The sequence below is a fragment of the Mixophyes fleayi genome, unplaced genomic scaffold, assembly GCF_038048845.1.
Source record: "Mixophyes fleayi isolate aMixFle1 unplaced genomic scaffold, aMixFle1.hap1 Scaffold_39, whole genome shotgun sequence".
In the NCBI taxonomy this organism is placed as follows: domain Eukaryota; kingdom Metazoa; phylum Chordata; class Amphibia; order Anura; family Limnodynastidae; genus Mixophyes; species Mixophyes fleayi.
Window position 1 is genome coordinate 750,057 of NW_027447882.1, and position 12,932 is coordinate 762,988.

Genomic DNA, 12,932 nt, shown 5'->3' on the forward strand with positions numbered 1-12,932 from the left:
GGTGTCATGTCAGATTAAAACCATACAGAGGGCTCCTGGCCATGGGATTGTATGTCTGCCAGTGCAAACAAGTACAGATATATTCCTGCGTTTGAGCTAAGTGAATAACATATGCACATGAGTACAGTAACGAGCCTCACTGCTTTAAAAGCTAAGTCCACCTTAAGTGTAGATATTTTGAAAAGTTACCTGATGAGCTCTTCTGTGGGACCCCCTCCTATGTACTGTTCAGTCCTTGTTTCTATAGGGCCCCCACAACAGAGGGCTGGCTAACATAGGGCTTGGCTTGGTGGATTGGGCTCACCACTGTGGGGACCCAATAAAACCATAACTCCATAAGAGTAAAGGTCACACCATTAATCAGGGAAGGGGAAGCAAGGGTGGTTGGTAACTTTTTTAAAGTTATTTAACAATTAAATAAACATTTACCTTCGGAGTCAGAAATAGAGCATAACACATTCCATTGAAGTTGATGATTAAATGTCTGTTACGATTGTAAAATAGGTTACATAACAAAGAAGAAAATGTCCAATCAACTTTGCCATGGCATTCAATGTTTCTTTATCTAGAAGACTGGAAACCAAGGACACTGGAAATCAAAGACACACTTCGATGAAGTTTGAGACGTTTGTGCACTACCTCTGTTGTCCTTCCCCATTTCAATGGAATTCAATATACACTTCCCACTTTCAACAAAATGATGGGTTGATCAAGTGGCTACAGTTTCTTCATATATATTACTCAGCCCAGAAATACAGTGTTTGGCTATTTGCATATATTATTGTCTGGTAGTGGGTTTATTTGCTTTAATGAACTAAATGTCATGTTTGCCAACTGGGCATGACTGATAGGATTTCAATTCATTTGAGTACATCAGTATATATGAAGTCATACAAATTGTTTGGTCGACTGTAAAACAGGTTTTAAGAATAATCTGACGTCTCCACAACACACAGCAGTGATTGAAAAGGTAATCAGAAAAAATGCAGGAGCTGGAATATTTGCACAGTAATTACTGTGAGATCCGGGAGAGTTGTTTGTTCTGTTTTTCAACCAGTTATGTGTTTCTAAATCAGGGATACACACCTAAAACACTCCCGAAACTACAACTGCAATCACCATCATCTTCTGTCAGTTATAAGCTTGAAAAATAATCAAAACAGGCAAAAAAAATAACAATGGCCAAATAAAGAAAAACCATATAGAAACACCATTTCTCAGACCGCAAGGAAAGACAATATCTGCCCAAATTTGTAGAGGAACATCAATCACAGGCTCCAGTTCAACTTAATTTATTTACAGAGAAGCAAATTGGATGTGATGTTTGAGAACACGACTTTTCAAGGAGATATTCACAGTTTATTGGAGTGAAAACACCACTCCGTATTTGGCTTTTCACATTGTAAATTGGAGAACATTTTACAGTATGAGCCTTTGAGGTATGCACAAAAAGTCTTAAAGCCAAAACAAAAGTAAAACAAGAAAATAAAATATGTGCTCATTAAATAAACAATGTAAGAAAAACCGACTGCAATTGAAAATGCTTTGTGTAATATGTATTCTTTGCCAGTAATTTCATAAATGTGCTGTACTTTTCAAAGCCACTTTGTCATAGAGAAAGGAGCTGTTGCTATGACAAACAGCCAGAAATAAATGACATTTAAACAACTGGGGTAATCTAGACAGGCTTCTGCCTATGCAAGAGATTAACTATATGCAAATGAAGAAAAAACTGCTGGGATTTAGTTTGATATGGTAAATTAAATGTATATGTATTAATCTATTATTACTCTTTTTACTTAAAAATCACCAAGTAGAACACTGCAATCTAATTTAATGTATATATGTGACCTATATTTCCGCCTGCTTGTACCAGCATCCTGGCAAACCCCTGGTACTAATATTCTGTAACCTGACCTGCCACCCTTTTAGTGGCAGCAACTGGACTCTGTTTATCAAAGGGCGGTAAGACAGTGATGGCGCTTGTTTTCGCTTCACCCTTTTTAATGGGGTTACCACCAAACAGGCCTATTTATCAGTTATTATAGCAGTACTTTTACAGCTTCTGCTCAGAATGGTGTTTTTGTTTTGTTTTTTCAGCCCAGACCTGTTTTAAAATTGGTAGTGCCATTGCTCCGCCCCCACCGGAAAATACATATTTGTGGGAGTAAAGATTGATGTAATTTAACTTATATGTTAGGTCTACTGCTATATTTTTATATGTAAGAGCTTTAAAAAAAAAAAAAAAAAATATATAAATTATAATTAAACTTTTATTTTATAACTCAAACTGGGCTTCCAGTTCCACATATGTGCCTGGCCCCCAAATGTTCGACAGAGCAAAACTAAAGCCTCCACTGTGATCAGTAACTCTTATCACTCTGCATAGTTTTATATATCGTAAAGTTGCAGCAAAAAATATTTTATATTGCTGTGTAAACAAGATTTTTTTAATTAGGCTTCAAATGCTGGAGGTGTCACCTGGCCCCAGTGTATAGCAAAGCACGTGCCATTTATTTTCTTTAAAACTGTTTGTAAGTTCCATTCCTAGCTCTAATTCTAGTGTAATAGCTCAAATCACCTGAATTTATTTTGAACAAACAAACAGATCACTGCATGTTTGCAGATACTCGGACAGTATCCAACACAAGTCTATTGCATATATTGCTTTTCTCAGTCCCAGTGATCAAATCATTCCTTTACCCCAAAGAAAACACCTGGCTACAAAATATTGTACGTGGTATGAAGACTGTTGATCAGTATAAGAGCTAGAGGCATGTAGATTCTCCCCATACAAAACCTACTGCCATTTACACCCATTATTTTCATACGTGACTGTGGGAGTTATAAGCGAGAGTGGAGACGGAGAGTGGGAAGAGGCAATTTGAGGAAAAGGGGGGACCTTGGCTTATTGGACTATGATACCACTGGATACAAACAGGAACTATTATATGGACTGACAGATCTTCACTTTTTGAAAACCTTTAAGAGTGTGTATTGCTGGGTATTCAATAAACTACTGCTCTGTTGAGCTTCATTATTGTAAGTTATTCACAATAAGGTTATGCTTATAATAATGCTGTGTTTATATCGTACATTGTAGCTTATGAAGAAATTGACATGCTTTATGGCTGTACAATTAGTCTCCACTGCTACGATTCCTGTTGTTTTCTAGTTGGTAAGAGTATCACAGGTTTTCTTACGTTTTCAATGTCCTTGAATTGCATGGTGTGATTTTTTGTTCTTTGTTGGAAACTTCCTCTGGTTGTATCTGATTCACCATTGTAGGTTTCTGCCTAAAAGCTCATGTACACTGCTTTAACTGTGCAGTGTGCTGGGAATCACAGTATTTCCACTCGTAAGAAAGCACACTGGTTCTCCAATACAAGTTGTTTGTTATTAATGAGTATAGTGTGAGGCAGTCATATGCTATGACCTATTCTCAAGCCTACCGGTAGCTTTGATGTGTTTCAGGATTCCTGACCCCTTGTCGGGTGTATTCGCTTGAAGATTTTATTAGAGCGCGTTCATAATGGAAAATGTGATTTTCCCACAATATTTAAGCACTGCAGAGTGTTCTTCCTTATCCGCGCTTCATAAGGACGTCCTTCAGCACCACAGTGTACGTACTACAAGATTTATAAAGGTATCAAGCACTACAGAGTGCTCATCACTGGACACAAGGAGGTAGATTTATCAAAGCTTCTAAAAAGGTAGTGGAGGTGTTGCCCATAGTAACCAACCACTTCATAGCAATCATTTTCTAGAATGTTCTAGATAAATGATAGCTAGAATCTGAATGGTTGCTATGAGCAACACCTTCACTTTTCCTTTTTAGAAGGTTTGATAAATCTACACCAAGTTGTTCATTTAAGGGTCTAGCTAGTTACAGCATCATATGCTATCCTACGGGTGGTCATATTTATGCTTGTTGTACACTAAATGTGAATCTGGCATATAGCCTCCATGTTGTCAAGTGCCGGATTGTGAGTTAAGTAAGATCAGTTAGGCTAGGTACACATTGGGGGGTTTTCAGCCGACTATCGAGCCAATCATCTGATAAATGACCGCTTCACCACATATCGCGTTACCGTGTATACTTACACGATGAATGACAGTCGTTCCCAAGGGCGATTGTCATTTCATTTGGTTGGTCGTACTGTTAAAAAATCTTGTTCCATTCAGTTTCCAATCATGTAGTGTGTATGCACTCACGATCTCCATAGAGTTCAGAGAGTCATGGGGGTATATTTACTAAACTGCGGGTTTGGAAAAGTGGAGATGTTGCCAATAGCAACCAATTAGATTCTAGCTGTCATTTTATAGAATGTACTAAATAAATGATAACTAAAACCTGATTGGTTGCTATAGACAACATCTCCACTTTTTCAAACCCGCAATTTAGTAAATATACCCCATGGTCTTTTCAGCCGATGCCAGCAATGAACATGTCCTGGTGATTAAATGTAGAGAGTGCTGTAGATGCAATAGTTAGTTCACCCCGAGACTGAATATTTTGTTTCAGAGCCACATGTCCGAAATTCATTCGGACATGTGGATAGCTATAAGTTTATCAGTGTGACATGAATGAATGCATATTGTACTGTCATTCTCTATAGGACCAGATAAAGAGCACAGATCTGAAGGTAAATCGTGTCAGTATGTACGCATGAATCGTCAGACTGATCGAATGTTCAGTCGTTGTAGGTAATAACAGATTGGTTGGAAAATTCTCCAGTTGTATTCCTAGCCTTAATGAGCACCAACTTTTTGCTGTCTGACTATGCATACTTGCCTACTTTTTATATGTCAAGGAGCAAGCGTGAGAGGTGTGACTAAACGATTCATGGTCAGCTCTTAGTACAGCGGGGCTTGGAGCCATGATGATGCGATTTGAAGCAATCTGGGAGGCTGGCCTACTCCTCTGGGAGGACTTTCCAAAATTTGTTGGTCTCATGCACATTCTGGAAGAGTAGTAGCTTGTGAATATGTTATACTCCTGTTTTGGTCTTGTAGAGTTAAGTAGTGCCCTAATTTCGAGAGACAGTCCCAAGTTTTGCTCCTAGAAATGTCCCTATTTTTTTCAATATTGACCAACTGATAATTGTGTATAATGATCACTGCAGAGCCATATACACTGGACAGTGGTTGGCTAGTGTGTGATTTCAGCTTAATGTATGTGTACAACAGAACCAGCTCTGCGGGTGCTTGAGAATCCCCCAATAATTGTTCTGCCACAAACTATGATCATCCATGGCAATTCTCAGTCATATGGTGAAGAAGAAACGAGAGTCCCCCAATTATATTTAAAAGTTGGCTCCTAGGCATGTATGTATGACCTGTGATAATACTGTTTGTAAGTAATTGCTAATCTGCTATTGTTAAGTACAAAGGCAATAAGAAGATTACATTTGGAATTTCCACAGGTGGTTGAACAGGTGCTGGAACTGTGGCAATTAATGAAGTAATAAACAAACCAGACAGGATATCTGTGATGCTTTTGTAAATAAATTTCAGCCAGAAGATACACATGTTTTCCAAATGATTGCCTTCTTATGCCGGCCGGACTTCCTTTTTCCCAGGAAACTGGAGAGTGTATGAAACCTTTAAAAGCATTCCATGTCAATAGGGACCTAAAGAGCACAGTATAAGAGAGACTCGCAGACGGTGGGTGTATGAGTGATAGAGTAAGTAATGTTATGGAATGTACTTGGGGAGAACTTGTCATTTTTAGGGTGTTTTACCAAATTTCTTTGACCCCCCCCCCCCCCCCACACCTTCAAAATGTACAATATGCAGTCAATATTAATGTGTGCATTCTGTATAATGTAACTTTTTTTTACCTAAAAGCAAAGGTTGGAAAATTGGCTTTCCCGCTGCTGTGCAGATATAAATCCCCTGGAGGTGGGATGTATAGCATTAGTTAAGCCATGGAAAGGGTGATCTCTTTGTGTCTACATATTTATTACTTGTATATAATGTGTACATGCAACCATAGTACTTGTGCCTTGACATTTGTCATTTGTAAGCCCTGCAGGTCACTTTGTGTCTGAAATTGTTGATATATCCAATAGATTGTAAGCTTGCGAGCAGGGCCTTCTCACCTCTTTGTCTGTTTTAGTTTACTATGTTTGTCCCCAATTGTAAAGCGCTACAGAATATGTTGGCACTATATAAATAAATGATGATGAGATAGATATATATATATATATATATATATATATATATATATATATATATATATATAGACAGACAATTTTCTGGTTATTTTGACCAATTCTGTTTATTCAGGACTGTGGCTTTCACTGCTTTTCTAAGTACAACTGAAAACATTGCAACATATTGCAGATTTTCAGACCGCTTTCATGAGAAATCAGTTTAGCTTTTTATGGTGCTTACGGCGTGCCAAATGTCGGTAACTGTATACATGTGCCATTAAGTGTCTGAAATGTTCTCTATCGTGTGCTGATTTTATTGTTCCTTTATGAGACTGTAAAGGTCTGTCTGATTCTGTAGTGCGTAAAATATACAAAGACCTTTGTAGACACTTGTTTCAGAAAAGCATATATAGTTTATTGCTAGGCACTCGAACTCAAGTAATATTACATTTTCTTGGCTGAACCAGTAGTTATACAATTCTCAAGGAAGTGGTGATCTCATTGAGGTAGGAGGCACAAAGCCACTAAGAACTGGCAGACAAAGCCACTTTATCAGGAAAGGGACTAGTTTTCTTTAATCTGTCAGTGCTCTCTGTGATTGGAAAGAGAGAGCAGTGCTTTGCTTGAGAGTCCTCTCACAGTCTGCACTAGACTCCCTTCCTACATGACAGGTTCCCTGCCTCACTAGCACTCACTTTATTCAGACAGGGATTATAAGGTAAGAGGTCTTATAGAAGGTGGGGGGTTCTTGTTAATTTTAGATATTGTCATAATTTATTTAGCACCAGCACAGTCTGCAGTGCTGGTCAACAGGGGGAATTGCTAAACAAGATGTTGGAGTGGACAGGGTGTCATTCTCTGAGTATTGAGATGAACACGCACGCACGCCCGCCCTATGTTAAAAACACATGTGGCCCCAAAACAAGCTCAATGCCAGATAATGTTCCATAATAGTTTTATTAGTTCATTACCGGAAATGCACAGAAAATTGGACGTGACATGACCAGTAGTCTGTGTGTGCGTGATCATCCTCTCGGCGCTATTAAGGGCGTCACTGTGTTCTGGGGCTGATCTGGCCAAATGTCTGAGACCCGTCCGATAGGCAAGGGAACCTGTCCTAAACTGCTCAGGCTGAACACTAGGATTGGCACGTCCAATTTTCTGTGCATTTCCGGTAATGAACTAATAAAACTATTATGGAACATTATCTGGCATTGAGCTTGTTTTGGGGCCACATGTGTTTTTAACATAGGGCGGGCGTGCGTGCGTGTTCATCTCAATACTCAGAGAATGACACCCTGTCCACTCCAACATCTTGTTTAGCAATTCCCCCTGTTGACCAGCACTGCAGACTGTGCTGGTGCTAAATAAATTATGACAATATCTAAAATTAACAAGAACCCCCCACCTTCTATAAGACCTCTTACCTTATAACACAGGCTGAACCAACATCTAGATAGTACACTAGTAAACAACATTTCCAAAAATGTTTTCTCAGTTATTATTACTTTGAAGAGCAAAATAAGTTTATGGAAAAATATTTGCAAACATTTTTGGAAATGTTGTTTACTAGTGTACTATCTAGATGTTGGTTCAGCCTGTAATAGAGAAAACCTAATATCCCCTCGCCACAATAATCATCCTTCCCCAGGCTACTGTCCACTCAGTTCCATCAATGACTATCCAATGACCACAGTTTTCTTTTAACATTCTCCTAGATGTCAGGAGCCAGCAAGGGTAATTATCTCCTGAAATGGGCAAGTTCCTGACTTGGCGGCCATCTGGTTTTACTAATGGGTTTTTCCTTAAGAGGGGTGTTGGGGAAATAATACTATCTATAATATCTGTGGGAGCTACAATTTTGTTGCACTGCTGAGGTAAAATTCAGTATTATCCATAGATAGCAAAACAACAGCACCCAGTTGATAGTTCTAGAGATGCTCACTGACCCTCGTGAACTGGTTTTGGTTTTGGATCTGGATTAGCTTCGTGTTTTGGTTTTGGCAAAACCGCCCTCGTGTGTTTTGGTTTTGGTTTTGAATTTTTTAGGAAAAATCCTACAATATGCTAAAATCACATATTATTTCTCCTTTTTTTTTTTTTTTGTTCCTACATTATTATTAACCTCAATAACACTAATTTCAAGTCATTTACAGTCAATTTTGACCACCTCACAGATCACAATATTATTTTCATACACTTTCGGACAAATACTGGAGCGACCTGGTTGGATGGTAAGCGACAGAGCAATGACACAAACACACGGCAGTTCCTAGCACATCTAGGAAACATTGGCACACAGCAGTGGCAGAAAAGAAAAACGGTGCAAGATGGAATTGTCCTTGGGCCCGCTCTCCCTCCCACCCACCGTTATGTTGGATCTCAAAAGGGAATCCAAAAATCGTGAGATCCGACGGCGTAACAATGACGTTTTGCATCATTTTTTGATTCCGTGGCCGCGCGAAAGTACCGAGCCGAGCATCGGGTGTGTTCGGTTCTCGAAGAAACAGAGCCTGAGCATCTCTAGTTTATTCTTCAAATTGATGGCAAGCTATTACAAAGCATTATGTTTTGAATACAACTTGAATCCTACACAGCAAGAACAGACTTATGATGCACATTTTATTTTCATGTTGTTATTTTTATTACTTACAGTTATTTTTATTACATAAATTAAATTTGTTCTAATTTGTTTTGTAGTCTAGAAAATGTTGTAATATGAAAATCAATTTATACAGGGAAAAGTCCACAAACACACCTCCCATTATAGTCACCCTATTTAGCTATTTAGTAAAGCCATTGATCTGTTCTTTTCAATGGGGATTGCAGAAACAATAGCCTATTGAGGTACTACAGGAAGGAATAAGGGTGAGGTACAGAAACCTCAATGCTTTTTTAAAAGAATAGGGTAAGTGAGTTACTTAGAAAAACAAAACCATTGTATATGTGTAGACAAACTGCACAATTACAGTTTGGTGATATTGCAAAACAGAATGTTTGCTGAAATTCAGTCATGTTAGTTGCTATGGATGGAAGTTTAGGAATAATGTTGGTTCAGTAATAACGTTCAAATACACTGTGTCTTATTTCCAGGGACTGTCCCAGGTTTTAAGGATGTTTCCCTGTAAATATCCCTATTTTTCAGCAATGAATAACTATATGAAGCCTATTTTTCTACATATTATATGAAATTCTCACCATTAATTTTTATTCACGTGACTTTATAAGTTAATATTTATTGAGTATTTGAAATGCAAATAATAATACATCAAAATTCAAATTAAGGAAACATGAAATTCTGGAGATTGTGGCTCCTAGCTGTACTCCTGTTGTAACCGTGATAGTAAGTGACTGAAATGTGATAGTATTACAATGAAGGCAGTATGACATACCAACGTATACCCTCCACTTCCAACACCGCTCTACTCTAAATAAGATCCTAAATGTTAAATATTTAATAATGTGAAAGCAGAGTTCTCTACGGAAACCAGGTTATGTCACTGAATACAATGGCAAAAGCAAAATAAATATTGCCAAGTTCCTGACGTTTTGGGACACCTTCTTAAAGCCTCCAGACATCCCAGCAAATAGAGCGTACCATAGAAAAGTTCACAGATAAAAGGGCAACTAACATGTGCGTCAGACCGACTGGCACTTTTAGAGTGCATTTGAAGCAATTTGACACTTCAGATAATTAGGGCTAGATTTACTAAACTGCGGGTTTGAAAAAATGGAGATGTTGCCTATAGCAACCAATCAGATTCTAACTGTCATTTTGCAGAATGCACTAAATAACTGATAACTAGAATCTGATTGGTTGCTATAGGCAACATCTCCACTTTTACAACCCCACAGATTAGTAAATCTAGCCTTTGATTTACAAGTACTCCAGTTGGACTATCATAACACACAACAGCACAAAAGAAACCTTTTGAGTACTAAAAGTAACACATTATTCTAGATATTGCTTTTATAAACAGCCTCGTTACAATTACGTGTTTCACGCACACTTGCAACAATTCATTGTGTTATGAAAACATTATAACTCGGTAGTAAATTATTTATAAAATACAGAGAACCAGTGTTAGAAATTACATCATTATCATCATTTATGTATAGGTCCGGTATGACATACATCTTACAGATATGACATAGTTTAATATAATAAACATACTACATGATACATGAGTACAATTAAGCATTATAAACACATGCATGGACAGTCCTGAGCTAGCACTTACAGATAGCATTAAAACTAGTATGAATGGGACAGGAGAAGGTTCAGTTTAAGACATGACATTAGGTTTATATGAGTTGGACAAACATGAGACATAGTTATGAAGGATATTAATTGTGGGGTAAGTCTGTTAGAGCAAAGCAAGGAGTTCCGTAGGTGGAGAGCAGCGTGGGAGAAGTCTTGGAGACAGGAGAGGAAGAAGGTTGTTAGAGGGCAAGATAGTTAAAGGTTAAAGAAAGAATGGAGTGGTCAAGCTGTGGAAGATGCTTTGAGGAGGGAGCACAGAGTGATGTAACATTTGAGTGTTACAATATATAACATATTGAGTGGTTATATGCTGGCCATTATTATATATAATGTCATTGTGCACCGCAAAATGTCTTTAAAGAAATGTGTTTAATGTGTTTGTTTTTTTTTAGTTTTGTTTTTATAAACTACTACTTCCAACTTTTGGTTACATTTATCCTGTACTGGGTCATTCCATTTCAAATCAACACAATTTTTGAAAAAAATCTACCTTACATTCTGCAATTTCAATTAGATTTGGTATAATACATGTGAACTGGTTTTGAAGTTATATGCCTTTTTAAAGCTGCAATTTTTTTAACACTTTTTTTTAAAATTTCATTTGTAGCTCACCTAATTGAGCTAGTAAGTTGGGCAAGGTATCATTATAAACCTCTTTATGGGCTTTCAAATGATATTTAATGCAGTATGTTTGAATAAAAATGTAAACTTTTTTCAAAATTTTTAGTTTTGAAAAACATCTAAAAAATTGTTCAAACCCCCAAAGTTTTATTTTGGGATCATCTGCTACAAGAGTTTTCAGTTTTGAGTGACTCGTGATTTTTTTTTTTATTGAGGTACTATACAACTGAGAAAATCAAAATAACAATATTTTTTCCATTGCACTTCATTAGAGCAATGCATTTTTCTCTTCATGTGTGTTTTGGGTACGAGATTTAACAGACAGCGACTGCTTCCACTTCTGCACAGGTGTGTAAACTTAAGTGGAAAGACACTTCATTTGTGTTGAATAGACCCGCCTTTTACTTTTTCCTGGACCACTACAAATGGTCAGGTTAGGTTTAAGTGGGCTTTAATTAGTGAAGAAATGCCCATTGGTCACTAATTGAAGCCCAACCTAACCTGACCCTGGACCATTTGTGTCACATTTGAAAAAGCAGAGTGTTTATTTGCAGTCTAGTATCAGACTGGGAGAATGTGTACTGGGAGCAGGGAGGAACAGCAACTCCGCTTTTTTGAGCTACACTGTACTCACAAGAAGAAGCCTCAGTCACCTGGACAGGCAGAGAAGAGAAGGCACAGCCTATGAGGCTGCTGCTGAACTCCACGGGTCAGTGGAGCATGTGATGGGCTCCTCCAATCAAAGCTCAGCAAATGCTCCTCTCACCCCTCAGCAGAGTCTAATGGGAATTATTTTCCAGACTCCCTGGCAGCCCAGTCCAAGCCTGCTTTGGTGGTTAAATTGGTTTAGAGCAGTGGTTTGTGTTTAAATTGGTTTAGAGAAGTAAAGAAGAATAAATACAGAGGAAAGTGACAGGTACCTTTTTATGGTGCATTGTTTCAAACCATTTAAAAAGGTTAATCATACTTCTAATAAGAAGGAATTAAGAACTGTTTCAGAATGGATGTGTAATTTATTTTCTTGAATGCCAAATGTTGCAAAAGTTTGTACCAGTTGCAGAAAACATTTCTGTAATTGCTGTCTATGACAAGAAATGGTGGCTCGCATTTATTCTGAAGATAAAAACATCTTTTTCATTGCCAAAGAAGCTGGATTTTTTATGGATTACTATGGTAGATGTTCTGTGTAAGGTGAATCCGTTCACTCCATCAGGTCGTGTGTACACCCTTTCTGAAAGGGAAATGCTAAAAACTAATGAAGCCTTCAGCCGGTTCCAACCCATCAAGTAGCACCATCCATCCAGAGCAGCAGCACCAAATGGTAGTGATATGTATAAGCTTTCTTAAAACATGTGAATGACACAAAATTATCACAAAAGTTTTAAATACTTCATTATTAACATACTGTGTCATTGTACATAATATACATCAAACAGATTGTTTAAGGAGATAAATTAAATTTAATGAAGATAGTTTTAATTTTATTTATTTCAACAAACAGTCCAAAATGAAAGTTTTTGAGCAGATGATCCCAAAATAAAACTTTGGGGATTTATTAACAGTGTGAACAATTTTTGAGATGGTTTTTTTTAATAAAATAAAATAAAAATGGCTTTTGATAAAATCAAAATTTTGATTTTCAAAATGTTTACATTTTTTTTTTTTACACCAACTGCTGTTATATCATATAGAAACTGGTTTAAAATGAGACCTTGCCCAACTCTCTAGCTCAATTAGGTGAGCTACAAATGCAATTTAAAAAACGTTAAAAGCTAATTTTTTTGTTAAATTGCGGATTTAAAGTCATAACTTCAAACAAGTGCACATATCGGCCTAAGATTTGGGGGTTTTCTTTACACCCATGGCAACATTTAATATAACAAATGTCT